This window comes from Muscardinus avellanarius (assembly GCF_963383645.1).
Source record: "Muscardinus avellanarius genome assembly, chromosome: 10".
In the NCBI taxonomy this organism is placed as follows: domain Eukaryota; kingdom Metazoa; phylum Chordata; class Mammalia; order Rodentia; family Gliridae; genus Muscardinus; species Muscardinus avellanarius.
In genome coordinates this window covers 81954135-81962857 of record NC_137796.1, presented here as the reverse complement: position 1 = coordinate 81962857, position 8723 = coordinate 81954135, and positions in this window count along the sequence as shown.

Genomic DNA, 8723 nt, shown 5'->3' with positions numbered 1-8723 from the left:
AGCAATTTAGCAAGACCTTCAGGAACTTAGTGAGACCGTGTTTCAAAAATTAAAAAGGGAAGGCCGGGCGTAATCCCCACGTTTGGGAGGCTGACACAGGAGGATCGCACAGGTTCGAAGCCAGCCTCAGCTACTTAGTGAGGCTCTTAGCAATTTAGTGAGACCCTGTTTCCAAATAAAGTATAAAATAGGTCTGGCAGTATAGCCCAGAGGTAGAAAGCCTCTGGGTTCCACCCCCAGTACCACCAAAAAAAAAAAAAAATTAAAATTAAAAAGGGAGTCAGGCGTGGTGGCGCATGCTTGTAATCCCCAAGCTTGGGAGGCTGAGACAGGAGGATCGCACAGCTTCGAAACCAGCCCCTCAGCTACTTAGTGAGGCTCTCAGTAACTTCGTGAGACCCTGTTTCCATATAAAATATAAAATAGGTCCGGGAGTATAGCCCGGAGGTAGAAAGACCCTGGGGTCCACCCCAAATACCACCAAAAATTTAATTAATTAATTAAATAAAAGGCCAGGCATGGTGGCCCACGCTTGTAATCCCCACCCTTGGGAGGCGGAGACAGGGGGATTGCACAGGTTCGAAACTAGCCTTGCTGGCTTAAGAGACCCTGTTTCCAAATAAAATATAAAATAGGTCTGGGAGTGTAGCCCGGAGGTAGAAGAATTCCATCCTCAGTATCACCAATAAATAAATAAATTAATTAATTAATTAATTAAAAAGGGAGCCAGGATTGTTCAGGCACACTTGTAATCCCAGTACTTTGAAAGCTGAGACAGGAGGCTCACAAATTCAAAGCCAGCCTCAGCAACATAGTGAGGCTCTTAGCAATCTAGTGAGACCCTGTTTCCAAATAAGAAATAAAATCAGGCTGAGGGTATAGCTTGGAGGTAGAATGTCTCTGGGTTTCATCCCTAGTATCAATAAATAAATTAGAGCCGAGTTTAGTGGCACATGCTTGCAATCCCACTACTTAGGAGGCTGAGACAGGAGGATCCCAAGTTAGCGAGGCTCTCAGCAATCTAGTGAGGTCCTGTTTCCAAATAAGAAATTAGGCTTGGCATGGTGACATATGCCTGTAATCCCAGTGCTTGGGAGGCTGAGACAGGAGGATGGCAGATTTGAAGCCAGCCTCAGCTAGTGAAGCCCTCTGCAACTTAGTGAGACCCTGTTTCAAAATAAAGGAAAAAAAAAAAAAAAGGGCTGGGGGTGTAGCTTGGAGGCAGTAGAATACCCCTGGGTTCCATCCCTGGTACCACAGGGAAAAAAATTATATATATATATATTTCCCTGTGGAAAATTATATATAATATATATTACCCTGTGGTGTATGTATATATGGTATATATATGTATACCATGTATATATAGATATAGATATATAGCATGTGAGTGTGTGTGTGCATTCTTTTTTTTTTTTTTTGTACATTCAGCCAGGCAGGAGCGTGAGGACCTGGGGACGTGGGGCAGCTGGTGGGGCTGTGAGAAAGTCCCTGAAGGCCCCGCCAGGCCCCTGGGCCCTGTCTCACCACACTTCCCACTTGTGCTGCAGGCCACCCCTGTCTAACCACACCTGCCTCGGCTCTTTTTCCTGCTCAGAACAAAAGCCAAGTCCTTCAGCAAACAAGCACAGTGTTTGTTGTGGGTCCCTAAAGGCCCGCGGCAGGCAAGGAAGGACAGACAGTACCTTCCTTTCTCCTCAGGAGCCAGGGTTCCAGTAAAGGTCACCATGCCAAGGCAAGTTCTTTCTGCTGAGCTGGTAAAGAAGAAAGCCTGGTGTGGTGGCACACGCCTGGAAGCAAACCCAGTACTTGGGAGGCTGAGACAGAAGAATATCAGGCTGAAAGTCCCCAGGGGCATTCTATCTCCAAGCTACATCACCAGGCCTTTTTATTTCTATATATTTTATTTATTTTATTATTACAATATTTTTGTGTGTAACACTGGGGATTGAACCCAAGGGCATTTTACCACTGAGCTATACCCTCAGCCATATTTTTTATTTATTTATTTTTTTTGCAGGTCTGGGGATGGAGCCCAGGGGCATTTGACCTCCGAGCTACACCCCCTGCCCTATTTTGTATTCTTTATTTTGAAACCAGGTCTCACTGAGTTGCAGAGGGCCTCACTGAGTAGCTGAGTCTGGCTACAGACCTTTGATCCTCCTGTCTCAGCCTCCTAACTACTGAAATGACAAATGAACACCACCACACAAGCCTCGTTACTATTAGTATTGCGTATGTATGAAACTGGGGATTAAACTCAGGGGCATCCGACCTCCAAGCTACACCTCCAGCCCTTTATATAGTTTGGGGTTTGTTGTTTGTTTGTTTTTTGGTTCAGGAAATTGAACCCAGGGGTATTCTACTTCTGAGCTACACCTCCAGCCCTATTTTTTATTTTTTATTTTGAAACATGGTCTCACTAAGTTGGGGGGGGGTTACTAAGTAGCCAAGACTGGCAGAAAACTCACTATCATCCTTCTCAGCCTCCCAAGTACCAGGATTACAAGTGTGGTCACCAGGCCCAGCTTATGTTTTATTTTGCAACGGGGTCTTGCCGGATTGCTGAGACTCTTACAATGTTGCTGAGGCTGGCCTTGAACCTGTATCCTCCTGTTTCAGCCTCCCAAGTACTGGGATTACAAACATGTGCCAGGATGCCACTTTTTCTGTTGATGTTTGCATGGAAAAGAGAAACAAGACTCATACCCTGATGTCGTATGAATAAGAAACTGCAGTTCTACCTTGCATGCAATTAAAAAATAACAGATTGCTCCCAGAAGAGTTCACAGGTCAAAAAGAGCTACGACAGTGAGAAGCTTCATGGACTGAAACTTTTTTTTTTTTTTTTCAGTACTAGGGATTGAACCCAGGGTCATTCTACCTCTGAGCTACATCCCCAGCCCTTTTTATTTTCTGTTTTGAAACAGGGTCTTGCTAGGTTGCTTGAAACTCAGTGAGACCCGGTTTCAAAATAAAGAATAAAAAATAGGGTTGGGGGTGTGGCTCAAAGGTAGAATGACCCTGGGTTCCATCCCCAGTACTGCAATGAATAAATAAATATAAAAAGTAAAAGTAAAATAGAACTAGGGGTATCCGTTGGAGGTAGAATGCTCCTGGGTTCAATCCCTAGTACCCCCCCCCAAGAAAAAGTTCTTTTTTTTTTTTTTTTTGGTAGTACTGAAGATTGAACCCAGAGGCATTCTACCTCTGAGCTACACCCCTAGCCCTATTTTATTCTTTATTTTGAAACAATGTCTTGCCAAGTTTCTGAGGGTCTGGCTAAATTGATGACCCTGGACTCAAATCTGTGATCCTCCTGTCTCAGTACTGGGATTATAGGTGTACATCACCACGCTGGACTAGAAAAAAAAATTTTATGCTTGAAATATGAAAAGTGCTTAGCTTTCTTATTAAATCATATTTTTCTTTTTTTTTTCTTTCTTTCTTTTTTTTTTTTTTTGGTGGGTCTGGGGATCAAACTCAGGGGCATTCAACCTCTGAGCTATACCCCCTGCCCTATTTTTGTATTCTTTATTTTGAAACAGGGTCTCACTGAGTTGCAGAAGGTCTCACTAAGTAGCTGAGGCTGTCCACGATTAAATCATATTTTTCTAACCCCTAAATTAAATTGATTTCAGGGAGCCTTGCAGATTTGCGAAGTACCATTGAGGGCCTGGTGAGAAACGGCACACAAGGGTTTTTGAAGACATTTTTTTTTCTTGGTGTTTTTAGTACTGGAGGGTAGAACCCAGAAGCATTCTACCTCTGGGTAGAATAAATAGGCATCCCAGCCCTATTTATTTATTTATTATTTATTTATTACTTATTTATTTGTAGTACTGGGGGTTGAACCCACGGACATTCTACTTTCGAGCTACCCCGAAGCCCTATTTTTTATTCTTTATTTTGAAGCAGGGTCTCACTAAGTTGCGGAGGGCCTATGTAGTTAAGGCTGACTGCGAACCTGCGATCCTCTTGTCTCAGCCTCCCAAATGCTGGGTTACAAGGGTGTGCCACCACGCCAAGCCAGAGCCCCCCCCCCCCATGCCTGATAAGAAGTGGCAAATGAGGGCAGTCCAGGAAAAGATCCCTCAATGGTGATTGGTTTAGAGGAGCATGGGGGCAGTTTCGGCCAATGAGACAGGAGGGAAGACCTGCTGAGGAACTGGGTTTCCAAGTCCCTAGGAAAAAGACCACCTCATCTTCCCCTGGCTGTTATCTAGTCCAATGGGACACTTGGAATGCCCTGGCCAACTCGAGCCATGAAAGGAGTGAGCCCGAGGACAAAGCCAGGGACATCCCTTTGGAGAGGAGGAACCTGGAGCCCTAGAAACATTTTCCACCCAATAGCTGTGTCCTTCCGGGGACTTCCTCTTCGACTAAATCTCTGGCTGTGGTAAATAGACTTTTCTTACTGCTTGAGCCACCTTGACCTAGGTTTTCCATCCAAAAGCATTTTAATCAGTGAGTGCAATTCGACTGCCTAAAAAAGATAATCATCATCATCATCATCATTAAGTAGAACTGTTAAAAATCTGTGACATTGTCAGGCGTGGTGGCGCACGCTGGTAATCCCCGCGCTTGGGAGGCTGAGACAGGAGGATAGCACAGCTTCAAAGCCAGCCTCAGCTACTGAGTGAGGCTCTCATCAACTTAGTGAGACCCTGTTTCCAAATAAAATAGGTCTGGGAGTATAGCCCGGAGGTAGAAGAGCCCCTGGGTTCCACCTCCAGTGCCACACACACACACACACACACACACACACACACACACACACAAGGTCTGTGACATTTATGAGATGGTTAGAATTTTGAATATTTAGTGGATAAATTGATAATACTAAGAATTTCTTTGTAAAGCATGTAAATGACAGTTGTTTATGGGCTTGGTTTTTATTGTTGTTTATTTATCGGTACTGGAGATTGAACTAGGGGCATTCTACCTCTAAGCTGCATTGCTAGCCCTTTTTAAATTTTGAAATAGGGTCTTACTAAGTTGCTGAGGGTCTTGCTAAATCGCTAAAGCCGTGATCCTCCTGCCTCAGCCTCCCAAATACTAGGAGTACAGGCTTGTGCCACCATGCCTGGTTTATATTTTGGGTTTTTTTTAGTTGTTGTTGTTGTTGTTGTTGTGTTATTGGTTTCTTTTTGTTGTTGTTTTGGTTTTGTTTTGTTTTTTGCTGTACTGGGGATAAAACTCAGGGACATTCTACCTCTGAGCTACACTTCCAGCCCTACTTTTGATTCTTTATTTTGAAACAGGGTCTCATAGCCAGGTGTGGTGGCGCACGCTGGTAATCCCAGCGCTTGGGAGGCTGAGACAGGAGGATCGCGCAGGTTCGAAGCCAGCCTCAGCTAGTTAGTGAGGCTCTCAGCAACTTAGTGAGACCCTGTTTCAAAAATAAAATATAAAATAGGGCTGGGAGTATAGCCCAGAGGTAGAAAGCCTCTGGGTTCCACCCCAGTACCACCAAAAAAAAAAAAAAAAAAAAAGAAACCGGATCTCACAGAGTTGCAAATGGCCTCACTAGTAGCTGAGGCTGTCTGCGAACCAGGATCCTCCTGTCTCGGCCTCTCAAATGCTGGGATTACCAGGGTGCACACCACACCCGGCATTGTGTGTGTGTGTGTGTGTGTGTGTGTGTGTGTGTAAGTACTTACCTTTTAGAGAAACCTACTATTTAGAGATGAAATGGTACAATGCCTACACTGCACTTCAACACTGAGAGGAAATGCACCGAGTATACCCTTTACACTGATCGCCGGGGAGACTGAGCCCAGCAGCGACTCTCCTGCCCCGGTATTCATTTGCATGTCACCGACTGTCCTCCCATCCACTCCCAGTCATCTCTAGATGACAATACTGAATGTCATGCAAATGCTATGTAAATAGTTGTACTGTGTTGTTTTGGGACTCATGACAGGAAAAAAGTCTCCACATGTTCAAGACAGACGAAGTTTTGTTTTTTCCCCAAATATTTTCCATCTGGGTTGATTAAGTCTGAGGATTCAAAACCTGCAGATGCAGTTCCCTTTCTGTGTGTGTGTGTGTGTGTGTGTGTGTGTGTGTGTGTGTGTATGTTACTGGGGATTGAACCCAGGGGCATTCTACTTCTGAGCTACACCCCCCCAGGCCTTTTATTTGCTTTTTATTTTGAAACGGGGTCTTGCTAGGTTAATGAGAGTCTCACTACTTGCTGAGGCTGTCCTGGAACCTGCAATCCTCCCGTCTCAGCCTCCCAAGTACTGGGATTAAAAGTGTGCACCACCACACCTGGCTTAACCCACCCCATTTCTATTTATTTGGTTTTACTATTTGTGTGTGTGTGTGTGTGTGTGTGTGTGTGTGTGTGTGTGTGTGTGTGTTACTGGGGGTGGAACCCAGGGGCTTTCTATCTCCCGGCTATACTCCCAGACTTATTTTATATTTTATTTGGAAACAGGGTCTCATTAAGTTGCTGAGAGCCTCACTAAGTAGCTGAGGCTGGCTTCGAACCTGAAGGGTACTCCTGTCTCAGCCTCCCAAATGCTGGGATTACAAGTGTGCACCACCACGCCCAGCTTCTATTTTATCTTTTTTTTTTTTTTGACATTGGGTATCTAATCCAAAGACATTCTCCTCCAAGCTCTACTCCCAGCCTAGTATTTATTTTTTACTTTAAAACAGGGTCTCTCACCAGGGTCAGTAACTTAGCAAGGCTCTCTGCAACTTAGTGAGACCCTCTTTCAAAATAAAGGATAAAAAAATAGGGCTGGGGGGTGTAGCTTAAAGGTAGAATGCCCTTAGGTTCAATCCCCAGTCAGTGTGTCTCTCTCTCTCTCTCTCTCTCTCTCTCTCTCTCTCTCTCTCTCTCTCTCTCTCTCTCTCTCTCACACACACACACACACACACACACACACACACACACACACACAGTCTCACTAAGTTGCTGAGACTGACCTCAAACTTGGGATCCTCCTGTCTCAGCCTCCCACCTCCCAAGTACTAGGATTACAGGTGTATGCCACAATGCCCTGCTTCTGTCCCATTTTATTTATTTGTTTGTTTATTTATTGGTACTGGGGATAAAACTCAGGTGCCTTCTACCTCTGGGCTACACTCCCAATCCTATTTTATATTTTATTTGGAAACAGGGTCTCACTAAGTAGCTGAGGCTGGTTTCGAACCTGTGTGATCCTCCTGTCTCAGCCTCCCAAGTACTGGCATTACAAGCGTGTGCCACCACACCTGGCTCTGTCCCATTTTTAAGCTGTTTCCAGCCAGGCGTGGTGACACACGCTTGTAATCCTAACATTTGGGAGGCTGAGACAGGAGGATCACAGTTCGTGGACAGCCTCATCTACTTAGTGAGACCTTGTTTCCAAATAAAATGTAGTGGGACCCTGTTTCAAAATAAAGAATAAAGCTGGGTGTGGTGGCACACTCTTGTAATCCTAGCATTTGGGAGGCTGAGACAGGAGGATTGCCGTTTGCAGCCAGCCTCAGCTACTTAGTGAGGCCCTTTGCAACTCAGTAAAGACCAAGACCTTATTTCAAAATAAAGAATAAAAAAATAGGGCTGGGGGTGTAACTTGGAGGTAGAATGCCCCTGGGTTCCATACCCAGAACCGCGAAAGAAAGAAAGAAAGAAAGAAAAGAAAAGTGAGCTGTTTCCGTGATTTCACATCCCCTGCAGAAGCTGTCCCATTTCTCTGCTCATCCTCTCAAGAGTGATCTCCAAGGCTTCACTTTGCCCCTGCCCACATACTGCTGGGCCGCTCCTGCCCGCCCCTGCCCGCACCCCACCTCTGTTCCAAGGACCCCAAGGTGTCACGTCCGATGGCCCCTCTTCTCCCAGGGCCTTCTCTCTCGGCAGTGTTCAAGCCCGTGGACCGCTCCCTCCACCTCAGCCACCTGGGCCGGGCTGTCCGCTGCTCTGGTGCCCCGCGCCCCCTGGCCGTGCTCCCTGCTCTGCCTTCCCCTCCTCCTCGTCTTCCTTCATCCGTTCCAGGTGTCCGGGGCCTCTTCTCTTCCCCCAGGTGCTGCCTTCTTTGACCATCTTGCCGTTTCCAAGCTGTGTTTTCACCGGCGATTCATTGAACTCTCTGAAACTCAATCTTCTCATCTTTAAGGGAGGATCATAAATGATAATGCGTTCTCTCTCGCAGTCGTCACCAAGATTAAATGGGTTAATGGATACAAACTGAGAACAACCGTTGACGCTCGTCAGGCCCTCAATAAATGTTAACTTGTCTGATATCTCAGGGGCATTTCAAACATCAGAGGCTCCACGTGGAACACTAGCTTCTTCCTACCAACCACCGGTTCCCTAGAGACGAAACGCGAAAGAAAAAAAAAAAAGCAAAACTTTATCCATCTCTGTAAAAGCAGCAACAAAACCACCCACATATTCAGTCCAGAAACCTGGGCTTTGTCCCTGGTCCCTTCCTTACCCAGAAAGGAAAAAAGAGAAAATGGCACACATCTGTAATCCCAATTTCCTCCCTGCCCCACCCACTCCCCTGCAAGCCTCTTGACTAGAATTTCAAATCATACCCCAAATCTATCACCTCTCTCTATTTCCACAACCACCTTACTGGCAAAAGTTACCATCAGACCAGAGGTGGTAGCTCCTGCCTGTAATCCCAGTACTTGAGAGGTCAAGGCAGGAGATCCTGGGAGGTCAGCCTCAGCAATTTATCCAGGCCCTCAGCAGTTTAGTGAGATCTTGTTTCAAAATA